We start from the raw sequence: 19,009 nt of genomic DNA on the forward strand, positions 1-19,009 counted from the left end.
ACGCAAGCACAGGGTGAACGTACAAACTCCACACGGACAGTGACCCAGAGCCGGGATCAAACCTGGGACCTCAGCACCGTGAGGCCACAATGCTAACCCACTGTGCCACCGTGCTGCCCTTACCCTGCCCTTCCTGATCCTTCTATTGCCAATTTTAATGAGCGGAATACTATCCCACGAGCGTCACTAATAACTGTTGCCAATTCTGCACCGGAGACGCCAATAATGTTGCCTTTCTTGATATTGAGTGGCATTGCTTTTCAGAGTCGCCAGGTATCAGACGATACCACCACAAGGCTCTACCGGATATTGATCAAAGACCCAACAACTAGTCAGTTAGTTCAAGTTCAATAATGGTTTATTTACACTCACACACGCAACATAAAAACACTACAAGCTAAACTACACCTAACACTACAACAACCTGTACTTAACTTTCAGGCACCCGGTTCTGGCAGAGGAACAAGGCCTTTGTTCGGATCTGGAGTGGCTGGGTGTGGAGAAGTAACTTCGGTTCTGCTGGGCTCATCCGTCTGGTAGCGATCGTTGATCTTGAACTTGCTTCTGGTTGTGGTGCTGCAGTTGGCTTCAGGTATAGGCCTGGGCGAAGAGTGCCGGTGTGCCAGGGCCAAAAGAGATCGAACACATGGCAGTGTCTCTCTTTAGCCTTTGGGGTTTTGTGTTCCTTTGGGCGGTCCTTCGCTTTGGACCCAATAATTCGGCAGGCTTTGATCACTGCCTTCGATTTGAGCCAATAAAGGTGCCTTGATGGCGGGGCGTGTCCTGAGCGGTCATTGACCTTGGCTGTTTGGGCTTCCTGGGTGAAGGGAGTGGTGCCGATGTGTCTGGAATTGTATCTGATACCCGAGTACCAGTCCTTTGTCCTGGGGAAATGGGTCATTAGAATGCAAAAGGGTCATTACAATGCAAATCGCCTAGCGGTTTGGATACTGTCTGGTTCTCAGTTAGCAAATATACATTAAGGCTCTGGGTTTGCCTGAATCCTGTATTGGCCACATTTCCCTTGAGTCTTTGCAAGTATCCATGTTTCCTTTGTAAGTGGCCATCCCAGATGGCTACAGTCCGTCCTCTTGATCCTAAACGCGAAGCGTGGTGGATCACAATATTGATTCTTCATCTGTTCTTGGTGGTGCAGGATACCCTTGGTCAAGGACGGGTTCTATACTACTCTGTCCTATGTATTAGAGCAGTTACCTAAGTTTTTAATACATCATACATTCATAAATTCTAAAGGGACACTATAACATTTCATTATTACACAGTTAACTTATTTATACAAAAAGGGGAACCTCTAACTGTCCTTACCTAAACTACACTTATGCTGCTAGCTAATAACCAAAAAGAACTTGTGTTACAGTACAAATTTTTTTTTACGATAGCAGCATCACATTCCTACTTAACTTATTACATTTACCGAAGACGCAAACTTTATTCATCAGAAAGAGTTCAAAAGGAGTGTGGTGTCTGTTGAAGTCCAACAAAGGGGGCTCGGAGTGTATATATCAGGGAGTGGGAGGCTCTCCTTCACCATTTTCGAAGTCTCAGTGTCTGAATGACACTGCAGAGTATTGCAATAACTAACTGGGCTTCTACCGTGTATGAGAGGGAATACCATTTTATGATGTTATCGCACCATGCGAGGGTATCAGTGTTTATTTCCATGTGAGGTGTGGTGTCCGGGCTAGGGGTATCGTGTGGTATGGTTGTGTTTGGGGCCAATGCAGTGTGGGTTACAGGGGCCGTCGACGATCGTAACTGATCCAACGATGATCATGATGGAGGTCATCAGTTCTGTCTTCATCTTGTCTTTTGTTCCTTGTATCCTCGTATATTCCTGGGGGTGCAAGCATAATATCTGTTGTTACCTTTGTTTAATATCTCGTTTGTCTGTCTGTTTCTCCTTTTTTTTAATAAATATTTTATTGAAAATTTTTGGTCAACCAACACAGTACATTGTGCATCCTTTACACAATATTATAACAACACAAATAACAATGACCTATTTTATAAACAAAAAATGAATAAATAATAAATAACAAAAATGAAAACTAACCCTAATTGGCAACTGCCTTATCACAAGTAACACTCTCCAAAAATATAATTTAACAGTCTAATATATAATTATCTGTCGCAACGACCTATACATATTATACAGTATATATTAACAATCCTGAGAGTCCTTCTTCTGGTTCCTCCTCCCTTCCCCCCCCCCCCCCCCCCCCCCCCCCGATCCTGGGCTGCTGCTGCTGCCTTCTTTTTTCCATTCCATCTATCTTTCTGCGAGGTATTCGACGAACGGTTGCCACCGTCTGGTGAACCCTTGAGCCGACCCCCTTAGAACGAACTTAATCCGCTCTAGCTTTATAAACCCTGCCATGTCATTTATCCAGGTCTCCACCCCCGGGGGCTTGGCTTCTTTCCACATTAACAATATCCTGCGCCGGGCTACTAGGGACGCAAAGGCCAAAACATCGGCCTCTCTCGCCTCCTGCACTCCCGGCTCTTGTGCAACCCCAAATATAGCCAACCCCCAGCTTGGTTCGACCCGGACCCCCACTACTTTTGAAAGCACCTTTGTCACCCCCGTCCAAAACCCCTGTAGTGCCGGGCATGACCAAAACATATGGGTATGATTCGCTGGGCTTCTCGAGCACCTCGCACACCTATCCTCCACCCCAAAAAATGTACTGAGCCGTGCTCCAGTCATATGCGCCCTGTGTAATACCTTAAACTGAATCAGGCTTAGCCTGGCACACGAGGACGACGAGTTTACCCTGCTTAGGGCATCTGCCCACAGCCCCTGCTTGATCTCCTCCCCCAGCTCTTCTTCCCATTTCCCTTTTAGTTCATCTACCATAGTCTCCCCTTCGTCCCTCATTTCCCTATATATATCTGACACCTTACCATCCCCCACCCATGTCTTTGAGATCACTCTGTCCTGCACCTCTTGTGTCGGGAGCTGCGGGAATTCCCTCACCTGTTGCCTCGCAAAAGCCCTCAGTTGCATATACCTGAATGCATTCCCTTGGGGCAACCCATATTTCTCGGTCAGCGCTCCCAGACTCGCAAACTTCCCATCCACAAACAGATCTTTCAGTTGCGTTATTCCTGCTCTTTGCCACATTCCATATCCCCCATCCATTCCCCCGGGGCAAACCTATGGTTGTTTCTTATCGGGGACCCCCCCCAAGGCTCCAGTCTTTCCCCTATGCCGTCTCCACTGTCCCCAAATCTTCAGTGTAGCCACCACCACCGGGCTTGTGGTGTAGTTCCTCGGTGAGAACGGCAATGGGGCTGTCACCATAGCCTGTAGGCTAGTCCCCCTACAGGACGCCCTCTCTAATCTCTTCCACGCCGCTCCCTCCTCCTCTCCCATCCACTTACTCACCATTGAAATATTAGCGGCCCAATAATACTCACTTAAGCTCGGTAGTGCCAGCCCCCCCCTATCCCTGCTACGCTGTAAGAATCCCTTCCTCACTCTCGGGGTCTTCCCGGCCCACACAAAACCCATGATGCTCTTTTCAATCCTTTTTTAAAAAAGCCTTCATGATCACCACCGGGAGGCACTGAAACACAAAGAGGAATCTCGGGAGGACCACCATCTTAACCGCCTGCACCCTCCCTGCCAGTGACAGGGATACCATAGCCCATCTCTTGAAATCCTCCTCCATTTGTTCCACCAACCGCGTTAAATTTAACCTATGCAATGTGCCCCAATTCTTGGCTATCTGGATCCCCAGGTAACGAAAGTCCCTTGTTACCTTCCTCAACGGTAGGTCCTCTATTTCTCTACGCTGCTCCCCTGGATGCACCACAAACAACTCACTTTTCCCCATGTTCAATTTATACCCTGAGAAATCCCCAAACTCCCAAGTATCCGCATTATTTCTGGCATCCCCTCCGCCGGGTCTGCCACGTATAGTAGCAAATCGTCCGCATACAAAGATACCCGGTGTTCTTCTCCTCCTCTAAGTACTCCCCTCCACTTCTTGGAACCCCTCAACGCTATCGCCAGGGGCTCAATCGCCAGTGCAAACAATAATGGGGACAGAGGGCATCCCTGCCTTGTCCCTCTATGGAGCCGAAAATATGCAGATCCCCGTCCATTTGTGACCACGCTCGCCATCGGGGCCCTATACAACAGCTGCACCCATCTAACATACCCCTCTCCAAAACCAAATCTCCTCAACACCTCCCACAAATAATCCCACTCCACTCTATCAAATGCTTTCTCGGCATCCATCGCCACTACTATCTCCGTTTCCCCCTCTGGTGGGGCCATCATCATTACCCCTAACAGCCTCCGTATATTTGTGTTCAGCTGTCTCCCCTTCACAAACCCAGTTTGGTCCTCGTGGACCACCCCCGGGACACATTCCTCTATTCTCATTGCCATTACCTTGGCCAGGATCTTGGCATCTACATTTAGGAGGGAAATAGGTCTATAGGACCCGCATTGTAGTGGGTCCTTTTCCTTCTTTAAGAGAAGCGATATCGTTGCTTCAGACATAGTCGGGGACAGTTGTCCCCTTTCCTTTGCCTCATTAAAGGTCCTCGTCAATACCGGGGCGAGCAAGTCCACATATTTTCTATAGAATTCGACTGGGAATCCATCCGGTCCCGGGGCCTTTCCCGCCTGCATGCTCCTAATTCCTTTCACCACTTCTTCTACCTCGGTCTGTGCTCCCAGTCCCACCCTTCCCTGCTCTTCCACCTTGGGAAATTCCAGCCGATCCAAGAAGCCCATCATTCTCTCCCTCCCATCCGGGGTTTGAGCTTCATATAATTTTTTATAAAATGTCTTGAACACTCCAATCACTCTCTCCGCTCCCCGCTCCATCTCTCCTTCCTCATCCCTCACTCCCCCTATTTCCCTCGCTGCTCCCCTTTTCCTCAATTGGTGTGCCAGCAAACTGCTCGCCTTCTCCCCATATTCGTACTGTACACACTGTGCCTTCCTCCATTGTGCCTCTGCAGTGCCCGTAGTCAGCAAGTCAAATTCTACATGTAGCCTTTGCCTTTCCCTGTACAGTCCCTCCTCCGGTGCTTCCGCATATTGTCTGTCCACCCTCAAAAGTTCTTGCAGCAACCGCTCCCGTTCCTTACTCTCCTGCTTCCCTTTATGTGCCCTTATTGATATCAGCTCCCCTCTAACCACCGCCTTCAGCGCCTCCCAGACCATTCCCACCTGGACCTCCCCATTATCATTGAGTTCCAAGTACTTTTCAATGCACCCCCTCACCCTTAGACACACCCCCTCATCTGCCATTAGTCCCATGTCCATTCTCCAGGGTGGGCGCCCTCCTGTTTCCTCCCCTATCTCCAAGTCTACCCAGTGTGGAGCGTGATCCGAAATGGTTATAGCCGTATACTCCGTTCCCCTCACCTTCGGGATCAACGCCCTTCCCAGCACAAAAAAGTCTATTCGCGAGTAGACTTTATGGACATAGGAGAAAAACGAGAACTCCTTACTCCTAGGTCTGCAAAATCTCCACGGGTCTACACCTCCCATCTGCTCCATAAAATCTTTAAGTACCTTGGCTGCTGCCGGCCTCCTTCCAGTCCTGGACTTCGACCTATCCAGCCCTGGTTCCAACACCGTATTAAAATCTCCCCCCATTATCAGCTTTCCCATCTCTAGGTCCGGAATGCGTCCTAGCATCCGCCTCATAAAATTGGCATCATCCCAGGTCGGGGCATATACGTTTACCAAAACCACCGTCTCCCCCTGTAGTTTGCCACTCACCATCACATATCTGCCCCCGTTATCTGCCACTATAGTCTTTGCCGCGAACATTACCCGCTCCCCACTAATATAGCCACTCCCCTGTTTTTCGCATCTAGCCCCGAATGGAACACCTGCCCCACCCATCCTTTGCGTAGCCTAACCTGGTCTATCAGTTTCAGGCGCGTTTCCTGTAACATAACCACATCTGCCTTAAGTTTCTTAAGGTGTGCGAGTACCCGTGCCCTCTTTATCGGCCCGTTCAGCCCCCTCACGTTCCACGTGATCAGCCGGGTTGGGGGGCTTCCTACCCCCCCCCCCTTGTCGATTAGCCATCCCCTTTTTCCAGCTCCTCACCCGGTTCCCACGCAGCTGTATCTCCCCCAGGCGGTGCCCCCCCGCCCATCCCCTCCCATACCAGCTCCCCCCCCCTCCCCAGCAGCAGCAACCCAGTAATTACCCCCTCCCACCCCCCCCTCTAGATCCCCCGCTAGCGTAATTACTCCCCCCATGTTGCTCCCAGAAGTCAGCAAACTCTGGCCGACCTCGGCTTCCCCCCGTGACCTCGGCTCGCACCATGCGACGCCCCCTCCTTCCTGCTTCTCTATTCCCGCCATGATTATCATAGCGCGGGAACCAAGCCCGCGCTTCTCCCTTGGCCCCGCCCCCAATGGCCAACGCCCCATCTCCTCCACCTCCCCTCCTCCCCCCATCACCACCTGTGGAAGAGAGAAAAGTTACCACATCACAGGATTAGTACATAAAACTCCTCTTTCCCCCCTTTTTAACCCCTCTCTTCGCCCCCCACATTTGCCCCACCACTTTGTTCAAACGTTCTTTTTAATAACCCGCTCATTCCAGTTTTTCTTCCACAATAAAAGTCCACGCTTCATCCGCCGTCTCAAAGTAGTGGTGCCTCCCTCGATATGTGACCCACAGTCTTGCCGGTTGCAGCATTCCAAATTTTATCTTCTTTTTATGAAGCACCGCCTTGGCCCGATTAAAGCTCGCCCTCGTTCTCGCCACCTCCGCACTCCAGTCTTGATAAACGCGGATCACCGCGTTCTCCCATTTACTGCTCCGAGTTTTCTTTGCCCATCTAAGGACCATTTCTCTATCCTTAAAACGGAGGAATCTCACCACTATGGCTCTGGGAATTTCTCCTGCTCTCGGTCCTTACGCCATCACTCGGTATGCTCCCTCCACCTCCAACGGACCCGCCAGGGCCTCCGCTCCCATTAACGAGTGCAGCATCGTGCTCACATATGCCCCGACGTCCGCTCCCTCCGCACCTTCAGGAAGACCAAGAATCCTCAGGTTGTTCCTCCTTGTGTTGTTCTCCAGTGCCTCCAACCTTTCCACACTTCGTTTCTGATGTGCCTCATGCGCCTCTGTCTTCACCACCAGGCCCTGTATGTCGTCCTCATTCTCGGCTGCCTCTGCCTTCACGACCCGAAGCTCCCGCTCCTGGGTATTTTGTTCCTCCTTTAGCCCTTCGATCGCCTGTAGTATCGGGGCCAACAGCTCTTTCTTCATTTCCTTTTTGAGCTCTTCCACACAGCATTTCAAGAACTCTTGTTGTTCAGGGCCCCATGTTAAACTGCCACCTTCCGACGCCATCTTGGTTTTTGCTTGCCTTCCTTGCCGCTGTTCTAAAGGATCCACTGCAATCCGGCCACTTTCTCCTCCTTTTTTCAACCGTATCCAGGGGGGATTCCCTTCTGGTTTACCGCACAGTGTTTTTAGCCGTCAAAATTGCCGTTGGGGCTCCTATCAAGAGCCCAAAAGTCCGTTTCACCGGGAGCTGCCGAAACGTGCGACTCAGCTGGTCATCGCCGCACCCGGAAGCCATGTCGTCTGTCTGTTTCTCCTTAATATCAGTTTCCCATTAGAATTGTCACCATGTGTGACTCCCTCATTACTTTTTTAAACCAACCGTTTTGGAAACATGTTGCTAACTTTTGGTTGGCTCTTAATTTGGCTCTGTTTAATCACGTTTGCTCAAGAGTCGCCAGGTATCTTTCGACACTGACACAAGGTTCAGAATCGAATACTGATCAATGACTCGATACACCAGTTGGTAAGTTCAAAAGCAATGCTCATTTATTTACACACCGTCAAATCTACTCATGCATAAACTCTACAAACTAAACTACCACTATTACTAAAGCCTATACTTAGCTTCGGGTGCCCACTCAGTCAGAGGAACAATGGCCATTGCTCGGTTCCGAGGCTGCTGGGTTGAGCTGTTTACAGGGTAGCAACTAGGAGTGTCTATCTCGTAGCTTGCGTTGACTTGGAACTTACTTGGTCTGATGCAGCTGCTAGGCAGGTCTCTCTCTTCGGCAAGAGCCAAAGCCAAAGGAGGAAGATTCTCCCTTGGGGGATACCTTTTATACTGAAAAGGGCTTCGCGTGCTTTTGGGCGGGCCTTGAACTTGGCCACAACTAATTTGGTCTTTCCCAATCATCTGTATCGATCTTCCTCCAATAGAGGGGTGGTTCCCTGATCGCTGGGCGTGTCCTAGGTGACTGTCAGTCAGCTTTGTCTTAGCTTCTTCTGGCGCCGGGGAGTCTGTCCTAACATTGTGATCTAAATGTTTCCCTTTTGTCCCCGGAGATGGCTCATTAGTATAAAAATTGTTTAGTAGTTTCTGTCCTGTCTGAGAGTTTAAGGTTCTAATCAACAGACAGAGCTTGCACCTGCTTGTTTCTTAGCATTGTCCAGTTTTCCCTGCATTCTTTGTAAGTGTCCATTTTGTAATCGGGATGTGGCCATCCCAGATGGCTACAGACAAGACATCCGAAAAGAACATTCTGTTAAGTGCAGCTTGTGGTTGATGTGTTGAGTGGGAGGATGATTTCTCCGTCCAGCCCCGAGATAAGTTTTTATAATAGCAGCAAATTTTGTTTCAACCAAGTGTGTTGAACATGTAAATAGCAGTTGGGGTTAGCGACCGAAGGGTCGTCGGAAACCAAAGTTGAGCGCAGAGACTGTGGCAAAGAGCATTCTTTAAACCACAGGCCAAAAAGAACAGATCAGGGCAAACAAAGACCTGCCAGAGACAGTAAATTTCCAAATCAGTGATGGGAACATGGGGTGCATATGAAGCGCATCAGGGCAAGAATGGGTCCCCAGGTAGGGCGGTGATCAGTGCCATTGCTCCACTACCCGAGCTTGGCTTCCCGAATACATAGGGGGTCCTCAGGCAGGGCGAGGATTAGTGCTGTTACTCCACTGCTTGGGTGACCTTACACGAGTGGAAAGAGTTTGTAACATATGGACTCCAAGAATGTGCAGCCGAGTAATCATGACTGCATCAAGAAATTTAGCGGAAGGGCGACATTAAGTAAACATCTGCGACCGAAAGAAGAAACTGTATCAAGAAATGCAAAAAATCAAGGTGGGAGGCTCCATCAGAAAATAGGACACTGTAAATCTCAATCGGTTCCTTTTTCTCATCATCTGGACACCTCAGGATTCCATTTCAAAAAGCGTCGTAAAGGGGTTACCATAACGGGAGTCAGACTCTTGATTCATCACCATCTCCCGGTTGCCAAACTAGTGTCTGCCGTTTTTGTGCCGTAGCCGCGTGGGCCGTCGTGGGTTCCAAATCATCATTCCTTGTCAACCTACAAGAGTTATCGCGGTGCCATTGTTTCTTGTCCTGTGGGGCGGTAGCTGCAAAGGGCAAATTTCTACTGTTGGGCGGTGGCTCTGGTTGTGGCAATGAAAGGGGGTATGAGGGGCCAAACATATCTTGGTCGGGGTTCCTGGGGCTGTAGCGACTGGGGACTGGGCGGTTGTGCCATTGGTCGTTGATTTCAAGTAAGTCTGGATCGCTGTCGCTATCATCCGGATCAACTTGAAGGTGGAAATTGTCCCTGGGGGCGGAGACGAGGTCTGTGGACGTGCTGTCCTGGCTGGAGGAGGGTCGGGCGAGGTTGTCAGTGGGCAGGGAGTAGTCGTCTGCTATTGCCAGGGAGACGTGGTGTGAGTGGCTGCATTGGGTTCCATAAACCTTAAGCTGGTTTATATGAAACCATCCTGACATACCGTTTGGATACGTTATTTTATATTCCGAGTGGCTTACTTTATCTGAAATCGAGTAGCGTCCTGCAAATTTAGGGGAGAGGAATGAACTGGGGTTATATAGGGAAATCATCACTTGCTGACCGACTGTATACTCTACGGGGTCGACTGTTTTATCAAAGCAGGCCTTACTCTGCTTTTTCCTAGCGTCTAGTCGGACAGCTGCAGCGAGCTGGGCTGCCTTAACATTTTCCATTACCTGTTGGACTGCTTTGTTGTGGGTGAGGGCGGTGTCTGTGGGGCTGGCCAAATCAAGTCCTAATAAATATTCAGTTCCTTTCATGAGTCGTCCGGTCATAAGGGTGTGGGGGTGAAACCTGTGGAACTTGATACCGTGTTCCTAATAAACATAATTGCAAATGGGAGAACTGTGTCCCATATAGTGTTGTGCTTTTGCACCATTTTCCTGATAGTCGCTTTTAGGGTTCTGTTCATACGTTCCACAATGCCGCTGGATTGTGGGTGAGCGGCAATATGGAATTTTTGTTTTATCCCCAAAATCGTCAAAACGTTCTGCATCACTCTTCCTGTAAAATACGAACCTTGGTCCGATTCAATGCTGCGGGGGAGTCCCCAGCGTGTAAATATTTACTGTGTTAAAATCTTGGTTGTTGCCTTAGCCATGTTTGTCCTGGAAGGAAATGCTTCCACCCATTTTGTGAAGGTGTTGATCACCACCAACACATATTTAAAACCATTTCTGCAGGGGGGGGGGAGGACCAATATAATCTAGCTGTAAATTCGTCCATGGGCCATTATCAGTGCGGGTGTGTCTTAACTGACTTTTCCTGGAGTATCTGTCTGGGTTATTTTGAGCGCAAATTAAACAATTTTCAATATAATGTGTGACGTCTGCTTTTAAATCGGACCACCAGCACAAAGGTCTTAAGTGGGCAATGGAGGTTTCTATACCCTGATGTCCGTGTCCATCATGAAATTGACAAATAATCTGGTTCCTGTCCTGGGTGGGGACCACATAAATTCCATTCTTTAATACGATTCCGTCCTGTACCATCAGTGTGTCCTTGAATTTGTCGTAGGGGGCTGGGAAGTTACCGTTTAAAATTTGTTGAAGTGTCGTCTGCCTTTTGGGCCTGTGCTAAATCTTGGATATTCATCTGTGAGACCTGGACTGTGTGTACTGGGGCACTCTCGGGGTTTTGGGGGGGGGGGGGGTGGTGCCAAAAGTGACCGTGTCGTGATCCTGCCTTTGCTCGGGCGTCTGCTTTTACATTATCGGGTGGGGACGAATGATGATGGCTTTTAACCTTTATTATGCCATATTTACGGTCTTTAGCTGTTCCCAGAATGTGCTTCAGTAATGGCGCTGAGGGTAGGGGTTTACCGTCGGCGGATATGAATCCTCTAGATTCCCACAGGGGCAGGAATTCCGTCAAACTGTTGCAGACATATAAACTGTCCGAATATATATCTGCGGGGGTCGGGAAAGAATCTGGGTGCTGCACTATGTATGCGATGGCTGCTAACTCGGCTGCCTGTGATCCTAAATGTCCTGGTAATTTCAGTGATATCTCCTCTAATGCGCGTACCTGCACGTCTTCCACATATATACCACATCCTGTAATCCGTTTTCCATTATGAACGGTGGAGGAGCCATCTACATAAATTTTTTAAGATTTATCCGTGGGCTGGGTCCTCTGCGGTCTGATGCCTGCTTTTGTAGGTAGTGACTTAGGAATAAAGGGTCCTGTGTTGTGCCTGGTTGCGATGATTTCACACTCGTGGGGTTCCTGCATACTGCAAATTATCTGCTTAAAATGTGTCTTTGTCCTTTTTACTGTGATGTCCCTCCCTTCCTTGTAAGAGTAGGGTCCAACGCGCTGCTCTAATCTGGCTAACTGAAACGTCCTTTAACCTACCATCTAACAGTAGTTGTGTTGTGGTGTGCTCTGTTAAAATCGTTACGGGGTTGAGGCCTGTGATGTATGCGAACTACTGAACAGCCCAATAAACTGCGAGCAAGTGCCTTTCGCAGGCTGAGATTCCTTGCTCCACTGGGTCCAAAACTCGTGAGACATAGGCTACGGGTCCTAAACGATCGTGCCTTTCTTGGAGTAGTACGGACAATAGGGTTCGGCCGGTGGTCGCTACTCCTATGGCATATGGGGAGTGTGTGTCTGGTATCTGCAAAGCGGGGTCTGTACCTAGGGCGCGCCTTAATACATCAATGGTATCCGTGTGCTGTGGAAGCCATTCCCAAGGGGAGTTCCTTTTTAGGAGCTCGGAAAATGGGACTGCCTTGGTGGCGAAACCGTCAATATGGTTCCTACAATAACCAACCAGTCCTAAAAATGACCGGAGTGCAGTGACATTATGGGGCAAGAGCAATTTAACAATCGAATCAATCTGTTTTTGCTCTATCTCTCTTTTTCCGTGCGTGATGATTGTGCCTAGATAAAATACCTTTTCTTTTTGGATTTGGGCCTTTTTCGGGTTGACTTTACATCCAATTGAGTGTAGGAGACCTAATAGTTCGGAAAGAAGCGAAATGTGCTCTTCCTTGGTATCAGTTGAAAAATGAAATGAAAATCGCTTGCTGTCACAAGTAGGCTTCAAATGAAGTTACTGTGAAAAGCCCCTAGTCGTCACATTCCGGCGCCTGTTCAGGAAGGCCGGCTGGAACGGGAAGGCGCCGGAATGTGGCAACTAAGGGCTTTTCACAGTTTGTGGGAGCAAGTCGTCCACCTACTGAATGAGGCATTCGGATCGGGAAAATTTGGATAATCCATTTGCCAATTGTCGGTGGAAAATGGAGGGGGAGTTGTGGAAACCTTGCGGAAGGCATGTCCACGTATATTGCTGTCCTTGGAATGCGAAGGCGAATTTATTTTGACAATTCTTTTCTAATGGAATGGACCAGAATCCATTGCTAATGTCCAGTACCGTAAAATACCTTGACTGTAGTCCCTGCTTCAGCATTGTCTCGGGACTCATGGCAACGGTGGGGGCTGCTAATGGAGTTACTTTATTGAGTTCTCTCTAATCGATGGTCAGTCTCCATGAACCGTCTGGTTTCCTCACGGGCCAAATTGGGGCATTGTTTGTTGAGGCTACGGGCCGAATCACACCTTGGTCTAGCAAACTTTGAATTACCTTTGCAATTTCTCCCTCGGCTTGCTGTACGAAGCCGTATTGTTTCTGGGGCTTGGGATCGGGACCTGTAATGGCGACTGTTCCTGGAATTTTTCCACAGTCGTGCTTGTGCTGGGCGAAGGATGCTTTGTGTTTCCTTAGGATCTCTCTAATTCTCCTATATGGACTAATGGCTTGCAGATCAAACCAATAGTCGCCTATTGAGCAGATTCTGCGTTTGTAGTCTCCTACTGTGAGCGTGGCGGGGGCTCACGCTGTTCTAGCCATTTTCCCAACACACTTATTCATGGGGTCGAAGGAAAGGTTGTGTGAACTCATGAAGTCGATTCCTAAAATGTGTCCTGCTGTTCGGGGCAAATCTACTAAAACAACGGGGTGCTTGGCATTAACGTTTCCGATTTGGATATCTACGGGGACAGTAATATTTCCCTGCTGGATATGTACTGTAAATCCGCTAAGAGTGATAGTGTCTGTAGTGGGCCATTTGTCACGCTGAAACATCGTGGAGGAGTTTAAAGTGAGAGCAGTGACTGTAACCGTGAAATTTGCTGCCTGCATTTGGCGTGGTCTACTGAAATCTGCCTTTGTTTCGTTGTGGAACTGTGGAGTGCTCGTAAAGCTGCCTTTAAGTCTGCGCATTACTACTTTAACTGTTCTACTTGTTGTTCTGTTTCTTCTCTTACCAAGACTTTGCATTGTGTATCTTGGTAGGCCTTATCATATTATGTCTGAAAGCTGCTTAGGTGAACTAGACTAGATTGGTGTGCCCGTTTGACATCAGCCATCTCCTTGTTTTTTGCTGCTCTTGGAGTTGCTCATGAACTTTTTCACACTTGCTCACGTTTCCCTCACTCTGTCATAATATCCACTCATGTATATAATGAGATTCAGACAGGCAGTGATTGACACATAGGATGACCAGTAATCATACAACACAGCACAGCCAATCACCAGGACACTACCACTATAAAGCCAGAGGGCATTAGGTTTCCCGCTCTCTCGAGACCCAGCGACTGAGACAGTCAGAGTCCACGAGCTAGCAAGCACAAACACCATGCGGTAGCTAGTGAAGTCTGGTCGGGCTACTACAAGGTCACTAGTCAGATCAGTATTGTGTCGACCCACAGCTGAATATGTACAGCAGTTCATCTAGTTGCATAAAACAGTGTTGGATCTTCTCCTGTGTTAGACGTCTGTTTCGAACTTCCCTGCATCGAGTGCAGTCCACATCGAACCAACCTTCCTAACACATCACACTCTTCTCCTATTTCTCTATAAGCTGTCTGCGGAGCATCCTCACGGCCTCCTCTGTGCCTCGCAATTGTGCCAGACAGGACAAGATTGCCATCAGCTTACGAACTTTCCCTAAACTCTTCTTGTGTATCTCGGTTAGGTTGTCCCACCGGGTTTGTCCTATACGACCAGAACCTGACTCTGCATTCGAACAAAACTCAGACCAACGGGGCCATCCTTTCCCCTTTAAGTATTTCCTCAACTCCTCTTCCCATATGGGACACAGCTCTGCTCTATTGGTCGCTGCGACCTCGGATTCCTGTGGGTTCATAAGGCGTTCCATTGCCTTTGCTACCATTTCTAGTGGTATCTCTTTTCTCTCTCCTAAATTTGGGACAGGGGGGAATAGGGCGGCGATGCAAACAGCGGGTATGGCCTAAGCTATTTTCCGGTTCACAAAACTCCCGATAATTTTATGCAACAACATCTGACGAGTTTACCTTGTATCCCTGCTAGTATGCATGCAAATTACTGCTCACTTCCGAATCTTGGAGGTTTGATCAATACGGGTCTTACACTTGTAGTTTCTTTCACTTTTCCAATTGGGTTTCTAATTCAATGTTTTGTGGGTTCTCTCGGAGTGACAAAATCACTTCTAGGTCGAATCCCGTCAGATGTCGCCAATTACTGTTGCCAATTTTAATTAGCGGAATACTATCCCACCAGCGTCACTAATAACGGTTGCCAATTCTGCACCGGAGGCGCCAATAATGTTGCCCTTATTAATATTGAGTGGCATTGCTTTTCAGAGCCGCCAGGTATCGGATGATACCACCACAAGGTTCAACGGGATATTGATCAACGACCCAACAACCAGTCAGTTAGTTCAAGTTCAATAATGGTTTATTTACACACAAGATTAACTCACACATGCAAATAAAAACACGACAAGATAAACTACACCTAACACTACAACAACCTGTACTTAACTTTCAGGCACCCGGTTCTGGCAGAGGAACAAGGCCTTTGGTCGGATCTGGAGTGGCTGGGTCTGGAGAAGTAACTTCGGTTCTGCTGGGCGCATCCGTCTGGTAGCGATCGTTGATCTTGAACTTGCTTCTGGTTGTGGTGCTGCAGTTGGCTTCAGGTATAGGCCGGGCCGAAGAGTGCCACTGTGCCAAGGCCAAAAGAGTTCGAACACATGGCAGTGTCTCTCTTTATTCTTTGGGGTTTCACGCTCTTTTGGGCGGTCCTTCGCTTTGGACTCAATAATTCGTCAGGCTTCGATCACTGCCTTCGATTTGAGCCAATAAAGGGGTGGGTGCCTTGATGGCTGGGCGTGTCCTGAGCGGTCATTGACCTTGGCTGTTTGGGCGAGGGGTTTCAATACTGTCTGGTTCTTGGTTAGCAAATATACATTTAGTCTCTGGGTTTGCCTGAATCCTGTATTGGCCATATTTCCCTCGAGTCTTTGCAAGTATCCATGTTTCCTTTGTAAGTGGCCATCCCAGATGGCTACACGTCACCCTCAGATGAGTCTCATGTAGCATAACCACACTGGACTTAACGCTTTTTAGGTGCCTAAACACCCTCAACCTCTTCACTGGCTCCCCCAAACCTTTCGTGTTCCACGTAACTAACCTGACCAGGGTTGTCTCACCCCATGCCCCTCCTATCCACCATCATAACTCCGGGCCCTGCCCCCTAAGCTTGGTCCACCCCATCCCATTGTTGCCATCAAAACTCCCCCTCCGCCGCCCGCCCCCTCGCAGAATCTCCAATCCACTCCCTCTTGAAAACACCTCACCCAATATCAGTCCCCTCCCTCCATATTTCACACCTCCTAGGCCCATAGAAACCTGTCCGACCAGTTTCCAATGTCCACAGCACCTCCCCCCACCGTATCTCTGCTCACGAGTCAACTTAATTTATAAAAAATAATTGTCACAAGTAGGCTTACATTGCAGTGAAATTACTGTGAAAAGCCCCTGGTCGCCACATTCCAGTGCCTGTTCGGGTACACGGAGGGAGAATTCGGAATATCCAAATTACCGAACAGCACATCTTTCGGAAAGTGGAGAACCCGAAGGAAACCCAAACAGACATGGGGGGAACTCCCCTGTGCGGACTCCGCACAGACAGTGACCCAAGCCAGGAATGGAACCTTGTACCCTGGCGCTGTGAACCCACAGTGCTAACTACTGTGCTGCCCATTGTGAGCTTCCTAGGAGCTCCATTAGAGCTTGCTGGTATGGAGACCCCTGCCCAGACCCTAATCCCCTCCCCCCACCTGGTCCCAGGAAAACAAAGAAATCCCCTTCAAACAAACAAACTCAGTGCAAACACACAAGCCCCAGAAAACCGGCATTGCAAAAAATCCCCAATCATACCGTATCCAAATAGGCAACTTCACCCCATTTAACACACATTCCAACATAAAATAAAAATAGAACTAGCTACAATCTTCCATTCCCCCTACCCTCGATCCAAGACTGATCCTCAGTCCTATTTCTCACTTCTGCCCCAGTCCTTCTGCCTTCACAAATGACTCCGCCGCTTCCACCGTCTCAAAATAAAAGTCTTTGGAGATGTAAGTCACCCTCAATTTCGCTGGGTACACTACGCCGAACCACACACCAGTGTTATACAGTGCCAGCTTCACTCGGCCGAAGGCCGTCCGCCTCCTCGCCAACTCCACTGTTAAGTCCTGGTAAATAGTTATAGCAGCTCCAGCCCACTGCACCTCCTGCTTCTGCTTCACCCAACTTGGAACCTTCTCCTTCACATGGTACCTGTGGAAGCAAATAATCACCACTCTTGGTGCTCATTCGCGTTTGGCTCGGGCTTCGATGAGCATGATCCAGGATGTACCGGGATGTTTCTATCCCCTCTCCCAACAGCTCTGCCAACATCTTGGCAAAATACTCAGTTGGCCTCGGGCCCTCCACACCTTCAGGCTGGCCCACGATCCTCAAAATTTGCCATCTAGATTTGTTTTCCAGGTCCTCCACCTTCTCTTGCAGACGTTTGTTGGCCTTGACCATTCTCTGCAGCTCTCACCCATTGAGGCAATGGGAGTTGGTCGCTGTGTTTTGCCAAAGCCTCCTCCACTCCCTTCAGTTTCTCACCCTGCTCCCGCATCTCAGCCAATGTCCTCGACACCGCCGCCTTCACCGTGGCAATCGCCTCCTCCACCAGCACTTTCAATGCTGCCATTATTTCATTCCTCATCACCTCCATTTGCTTTGCAAACTGTTTCTCGAATTCCAAAGCAACCACTTTGGTTCATCTTTTCTGCCGTGAGCAGTGCGGCCTCACCCAGCGACCCAGTCTCCGCCATCTTTCCAGTTGCCGAGCTGACTCATTCGTCCTCTTCTTCACGGTGGCTTTCTTTTGGTTTTCAGACATCTCCCCCCTCCCCCCTCCTTATGTATTCGTACTCTTATTTGTTTGCAAATTGCCCCTAGGACCGGGTATTAAATTCTAAATAAAAATCAAGCCTCGTGCAGGAACCACCCAATGTGAGACTTCCTCAACGGATGTTCCCAGTTATTCATATACTGAAGTGTCATTGTGAAAATCTAATCGTTATTGTCACAAGTAGGCTTACATTAACACTGCAATGAAGTTACTGTGAAAATCTAGTTGCCACACTCTGGCGCCTGTTCGGGTACCTGGAGGGAGAATTCAGAATGTCCAATTCATCTAACAGCATGTCTTTCGGGACTTGTGGGAGGAAATCGGAGCACCTGGAGGAAACCCACGCAGACACGGGGAGAAGGTGCAGACTCCGCACAGACAGTGACCCAAGCTGGGAGTCGAACCTGGGACCCTGGCACTGTGAAGCAACAGAGCTAACCACTGTGCTACCATGCTGCCCCATTGTGCTACTGTGCCGCCCCACAGTAGTCTAGTGTTTTTGTTTACTTTAATGTATATTCACACAATGACTGGGCTGGTTCCTCACTGGGTTGTATAGTGTTCCTCACTATTCCAAACAAATAGACACCACTAGCTCAGTTGGCCAGACAGTTGGTTCACGATGCAACGACAACAGTGCGGATTTGATTCCCCGGCTGATACTATTCATGAAGGCCCTGCCTTCTCAACCTCACTCCCTGCCAGAGGCGACAGCAGCCTATGGTCCTCTGTGACATTTACATTGCATATTCACTTTATGCATTAAACGTTCCTAAAACACTTGAAAGAACCAAATTCTATAATTGTCACAGTAAATGCAGAACTCTTTTTCATGTATATCAAATTCGCTACTTAAGAGGCTTCTCAGGATTAACACTTCATTAAAGAAATTCTTAAACTGGTTACACCACACTGCAATAAAATTCATCATAAATACACATTTTACAAATTAACTTTAGCTGAAGCTTATGATACACTTCCACAAATCCATAACACTTTATTACATATGAAAGCAGTTTTTCATGCCATTATGTCAAGGTTGTAAAAAGATTGAAATTTATATTTTTCATTTCTGCACATATACTTTCAACATCTTTTAAACATACAAATATTTTACCCACCTAAAGAATCTCTGATCTGTCTACTGCACCCCCCCCCCCCCCCCCCGCGCGCCAACCAATAGAAAATGACGGACCGTTTAAATGCAATGCACTTTTCGAGTGCATGTGCATGCCTCAGGACTTCCACGGGATCTTGACGCACATCTCCAGCCTATGCTGCCAGAGCGACAACAAAACCCCAAGGGAGTTAAGGACCATTGATTTTCAGCAACTATCGCAATGAGCTGCATTTCAAAAGCATGACTCCTCTATTGCGTAATTGCCTTGCTTGTGCTGAATT

At 48.5% G+C, this 19,009-nt stretch overlaps 1 long non-coding RNA gene across 1 annotated transcript; it reads right to left on the reverse strand.

Annotated features, from left to right (window-relative positions):
• Positions 1-340: 340 nt before the first annotated feature.
• Positions 341-18,931, reverse strand: LOC140391427 (uncharacterized). The gene is made up of 2 exons (XR_011935061.1): positions 18,804-18,931; positions 341-1,855 (listed from the first exon to the last, which is right to left on the reverse strand). It is a non-coding gene; the product is annotated as an uncharacterized lncRNA (long non-coding RNA).
• Positions 18,932-19,009: the final 78 nt, after the last annotated feature.

The sequence above is a fragment of the Scyliorhinus torazame genome, chromosome 15 (genome assembly GCF_047496885.1).
Source record: "Scyliorhinus torazame isolate Kashiwa2021f chromosome 15, sScyTor2.1, whole genome shotgun sequence".
NCBI classification, from domain to species: Eukaryota; Metazoa; Chordata; class Chondrichthyes; order Carcharhiniformes; family Scyliorhinidae; genus Scyliorhinus; species Scyliorhinus torazame.